Source organism: Marmota monax, unplaced genomic scaffold, assembly GCF_021218885.2.
Source record: "Marmota monax isolate L192 unplaced genomic scaffold, Marmota_monax_Labrador192_F-V1.1 WCK01_AAM20220418_F8-fsc00276, whole genome shotgun sequence".
In the NCBI taxonomy this organism is placed as follows: domain Eukaryota; kingdom Metazoa; phylum Chordata; class Mammalia; order Rodentia; family Sciuridae; genus Marmota; species Marmota monax.
This window is the reverse complement of record NW_026695204.1, coordinates 1,532,046-1,537,970: the sequence shown is the minus strand read 5'-3', so window position 1 is coordinate 1,537,970 and position 5,925 is coordinate 1,532,046. Positions and strand designations below refer to the sequence as shown.

The following is a 5,925-nucleotide window of genomic DNA, read 5'->3' as shown; positions in this document are numbered from 1 at the left end:
CCTAAATCTGAAAAGGTAGTGTGATGTAAGGGGGTCACCTTGAGCACAACGAGAACTAGAAGATCACCTTGAACTGTTCAGGGAGGTTAACTGCTCTGGAGACCGGGAAGAGACTCTCTGGCCTTACTCTTCTCCTTCCTTCCCATTCCTAGGGCTTCCCATTGGCCAGAGACAGGAGAAAAGGGAGCAAGAGAGCATATTGGTGTTTACCAAATGGGTCTATTCTGGGGAGTGGGAGGCAGAGGAGAAAAGTAGGCCTTATTACTTAAAGATATAGCCTTAAATAAAATAGTGTAATTAATCTCTTTTCCATGCCTCCCAAAATTCCTTTGTAAAGGCAATCTAATCAGAAACAAATAATTAAATTTCTCTTGACAAAAGCAAAATCCCTCTTTCTTCTCCCCTTTACTTTCTCCCCTTGAATTATTCCCTATTATTTTTTATATTACTGTTTTCCTAGTATTTCTGTGGCTGGATAAGCAGATGAGCCACCTCAGTTGCTCATAAGAGCTTATCATTTCAACCATTTTCACAGGTCAAGAACTTATGAAAAGAAAAATAGATATTCTTCATAAGCCCTTAACTTTTATTTCTTTTATTTATAAATCTCCCTTTAGGATTTTGACTCCCAGGAGCAGATAAGAAAGGCTGAGTTGACCCTGACATTTATGTGGAGCTGTGAACTCTGGGGTATCACCACTGTCCCTAGTCTCCCTCTGAGTTGTACCACCCTAATTTCTGGAATTGATTTATGCCCAGAAACTTTATGCACACATTGAAAGCAATTGCTTCTGAATATGAGAGCTATAAATTTTCTGGAGGAAAAAATAATTTTTTCCAATAAAGACAATATGGTTCATGTACTTGCATTGTATGCAAGAGTTTCCCAAATGGGCTGAATGACCTATAGGAAATTCTTATATGTGTTATCTAGAAGTGTTTTTTTTAACCTTCATTTTAATTATCATCAAAAAATGTGTCAGTTAATCCTCAGTAATTCAAGTAATCACCTTACAACAGAGCACTGCTTTGCAATCTTAGCTTCCCCATTTGTCTTTAAAACTGAATTTGCCAAGCAACATTTGCTACGCAGGTAATGAAGTTATCAGTATTTTCCACATTTAAAAAAAATGCATTAAATGAACCTCATTTGTGTACATACTGCTTACTCTAACAGTTGCAATAAATGAGAAAAAAAGTATTTTCTGCACCTGATTTCAGGAATGATTAGATTGTGCATTAATTCATTCAAGTATTTATTTGGCCAAGAATAGGGTTGAAGGTGTGGATACAGAAATAAATTTTGATTTTGCATTCTATTGTGAGAATGGGAAAAAGAATGAAAAAATATGCAACTCAGTTAATAAGAAAATAAAGGCACATAACCAAGAAAACCATGAGTTAGTGATACTCAGATTTCAGTGGAGCCAAAGGGCAACTTTTTTTTTTTTTTTTACCACAGGATAACCTTAAAGAGGTATTTAGTGACATTATGATAAACCTTGCTTTTATGGATGGGTCACTGGTAGAATTTTAGTTGTGTTGAGTCTGATTACCATCAACCAGCAATGAATCTCATGTTGCTAATTGCCATTTTGTAAGCCATGCTAATGTGACCAGGCATTTGTTGATTTTATTATCTAATTGAAATAAAAACAAGAAAACTGATTAAATGTAGAAAAGGACCTAGGCTACATTTCTCAAATATTAATTCCAGCGTCTGCTGTTTGTTTTAACATATCAACATCATCAGTCATATTCAATTAACATTTTAATTGTGCTGAATTTTTAGTTTACATATAATTTGTAATTTTGATTTCTACTTGATAACTGTATAAGAGCTCTAAGAACTAGAGGTTCTTGAAATTACTTTCCTTAATGATAAATATTAATAAAATGTTTATAACATTCAGTGTGGTAAAGATTACGGGAAAATATTTTGTAGAGTGAGAAAATAATTAATTTTTACAAACTTTTGGAAAGGCAATCTTGCAAATATGTTGAAATTCAAAAGTTTCACTTTTTTTAGAAAACTATTCACCAGAAATAACAGCATCTACATATGTAGATTTATACATGACAATGATCATTGCAGTATTTCTATTAATGCCCAAAAAACTAAAAAAAATTCATACATCATATTCAGCAATCTATAAAATAATAATCACATGATAATCAACCAGGTTTTATCCCAAGATTTAACATTCACAGCTTTTTCTCTCTTTTGTGTTAACTTTAATCTCCTGACCAAGGTAGAATTTTCCAATGTAAAGTTACTTTCTCCATCTCATCCCATTTTTAATACAGCACTGTATGGAAGAAAGTCAACATATATAGTCCGATTTGAGAATTTCCCCTCCTTGAAGATGGAAAATCTATATAAACTATTTGGAATTCTTCTTTATGCATAACAAATTTATCTGTTTGCCTCTGTCAATCTATCTGTTTATTCATATCTGTATGACTCGTGGATATTTATTTTGTGTGCTAGGTTATAGCTCCTTACTACATTGCTTATGTTGATGCTCAAATTGTTTCAATTTCAATAAATTTGGCCATTTAGCAATCGTTCAGTTGGCTTTTGTGTGCCTCTGACATACTTCCATTGATGTGTGGTATGGCATTTTTGGAGGAGAAGAGAAGCACTTCCTCACTTTCTGGCATTACAAGCTACTTCAGTCCCACCTGGTACTAGAATCAGTCATTTTCTCCAAGAAGGCCTGGTTCCCTTTTTGCAGAATGATATTAGAAACCAAGATCTGAATGCTATGTGCTCAATAATTTTTTAAGACCATAAAAGTGTTCCGAGATTAAAAGATTGTTGAACTTGCAGTCTCCAGTAACTGGTGCAAGATTCATTTAAAACTTGTGGATAATTACCCAATAGATGCATGTATGGGAGAAAGCCGTGCATTGAAAAGAGCAAAAGGCCGACTTGTTTTGAGTCAGAGATGTATGACTAATAACAACTCACCTCCTTTTCTAATTAGTTCCTCAAACTCAAACTAAACAAATGAGCTTCACTTCTTTGTAATTCTCCCAAAGCATAAGGAAATCTTGTAAAAAATATGCAGCAACTATATATACTTGGGTTTAAAATAAAATACTCTGCCTTAATGATATCTCACAGGCCACAGTAATTATTTGCTCCAGCACTACACTTTAAAACCCATTATATCATTTTATTCTTACAGCAATACTATAAGGTTTGTATTACTCTTATCGCCATTTTAGAGATAAGGAGACTGAGACTCAAATGGCTTAATTTAACAACTGTAAACTTTCTAATAGTGTGACAGACATATATTTGGTTCTATGGTTAATATTATTGGGTTAATGTTATTTTATTTATCTTTTTTTTTCTACTAGATAAACAAACAATTATTAAAGAATAAACTTTTGGCCTGTTTTACAGGCCAGGGAGTTGCTTGCAGATCTTACATGTGCCAGGGAGTCTCAAAAGAGTCGAGTGCGCTGTGGAGCTTAGTGAGCCTGCTGGCTAGAAGCCATTCAGTTCTTGCCAAAGTTAAAGTGGTCTATGTAAATACCCTTCCAGAGCTGGTACAACAAAAACATAAGTAAAAACAACAATCATCAAACGTTAAAAAAAAAAATTTTTTTTGATAGTACTCGAGATTTTACCCTGTTATAAGCAGGGTATTAAATGTGTAAAATTCATCATCTTATTTCATTGTCACAACAAATTTGCAGGGTCTTAACTGGTACATTTTTTTAGGTGAGAAAACTAAAGCTCAAAGTGATTACTTTTATTTTTCAACGTGATGCAAATTATAAGTGGCAGAGCTAGTGTTTGAAGCCAACCCTGTGTGATTTCAAGCTCATTTTCTCAACCATTAGAGGAGAGAACAACAGTTGCCGGCAAGTGGAGACTGCTACGGGCATTTTTCAGTACTTGGTAACAGCAGCAAGCTTCCATTAAGTTCCAGGGTTGCAAATATTCGTACAATGCAAATGACAAGTAGGCTTGTGAGAGCTGTCGAAAGGTAACTGGTGAAGGCTTCAGTTAAAAGTCCGAATACTGATCAACTGTGAACAGATCTGATCAGGATTTGAGGCAATATTCGCAAAAGTTTTAGAACAAGGAAGAAGAAATCACCTGGCACAAGAAAGGGGATCAATTTATGACATAGAAATAGGATAAACTATGGGAATTTAGTTTATGTGTCTCTGCTGTTCCTAAAAGTGTGTCTTCATTTTTATGTGGAAAAGAGATTGGATTTGAAAATTGACCTATACTCTTTTATTTAAACTGTTAACATATGTATTTTTTAAATTCTTATTAAAAAAAGATAAGGCAAGTTCGCACATTTTTCTGGATGTGTCTGTGAGAGTGTTTGGAAAAAATTAATATTCAAATAGATTAAATAGGTTAAATCAGATTATCTCACCTAATAAGGGTAGGCCTCATACAATCAATTGAGGAACTGAAGAGATCAAAAAGGTTGAACAAAAGGGAGCTCCTACAGGCTGACTGCATTGAGCTGGGACATCAGTCTTTTCTTGCCTTTGGCTCTTGACTGCCACATTGAGACTGAAACATCACTGTAGGGATTCTGACCATGGAAATATACAGGGAAGCATTCCTCTGGTGAGCAAACTCCTAGAGGGTAACTGAAACTCTGTTTCCCACCATAAAATGCCTTGAAGTTTCTCCTAGGAACTAGTAAGATAAGTAATATATGTGCTATGTCTAGCTGCTGTGGCAATGCTGCTAGAGTCTTATCAGCTTCAACCTTAATCTCAGGCACACAGCTCCTGGGAATAAAGGAACTCTCCTGTTAGACAACCACAATGTTTCACTGAACCTAAATCTCTTCACATAACAGTAACTTTATACAATGGACTTTCTTGAGAGCTACATAAAACTCCTAACATTGCACATTGCAATTGAATATGTAACTGAGGAATAAGCTGCATAATGTTGCTAAGTCTGCAACTTGCCTAGTAACACAATGAAGAATATGCACTAATGATGTCAATGACCTTAAGTAACCTATGGATATAAATAAAACTGGCAGCTTGGCCATTCTGCCATTCTGCCATCTTTCCTGCCTCTGTGTCTTGTCTCTGTGTCTCCTTTTATTTTCCTTACACATCACTATTGGTTCTTCTGGTTTTCTGGTCTTAAGACACAAACTGGGATTATAGCATTATCTCTCTAGTGTCTCTAGCTTGCCAACAACTCTTCTAGAAATTTGTCAGTATCCATTATGGTGTGAGCCAGTAAGTATGCATGCATGCATGTGTGTGTGTGTGTGTGTGTGTAACAAAATATATATGATATACAGTATTTATCTGTTAGGGTTCTGGGATTGACCTCAACTGGGCACTTCATATATACACTTTTTTTTTTAAGGTGGTGGTGCTGGGGATTGAACCCAGGGCCTTGTGCATGTAAGGCAAGGCAAGCACTCTACCAGCTGAGCTACATCCCCAGCCCACCTCATACATACACAAACACACACACACATACATGTATGTGTGTGTATATATATATATATATATATATATATATATATATATATATTCCTGTGTCATTGAAGAACCCTGACTAATACAAACTCCAATAAATGAAGGGTGGAAGCCATGTTCTCTCTTTTTGAAACTGTTTCAGTTTAGGACTAATAGAATATAGCAGAAATAACCCTGTATAGTTTTAGAGATTAGGTCATAAAAGATGATAAAATTCTATCTGCTGGTATCTCTTGAGACATTTGCCTTGGGAGCTCTGAGTTGCCATGAAAGAAGTGCATCTCCCTTGAAGCCTGCATGCTGTGCAGACCCTGTGGAGAGATCATATAAACATAGAGGAACGTGTTCCAGGAGCTACAGTTATTTCAGCCTTTAGCTGTTCCAGCCTCAGGCTATTGAATCTTTCTAGTCCAGCCACCAGACATGTAAGTG

General features: G+C 35.5%; 1 non-coding gene across 1 annotated transcript; it reads right to left on the bottom strand.

The window, feature by feature from the left end:
* Window positions 1-5,378: 5,378 nt before the first annotated feature.
* On the bottom strand, window positions 5,379-5,456 carry Trnav-uac (transfer RNA valine (anticodon UAC)). Its single transcript has one exon. It is a non-coding gene; the product is annotated as a tRNA-Val (tRNA).
* Window positions 5,457-5,925: the final 469 nt, after the last annotated feature.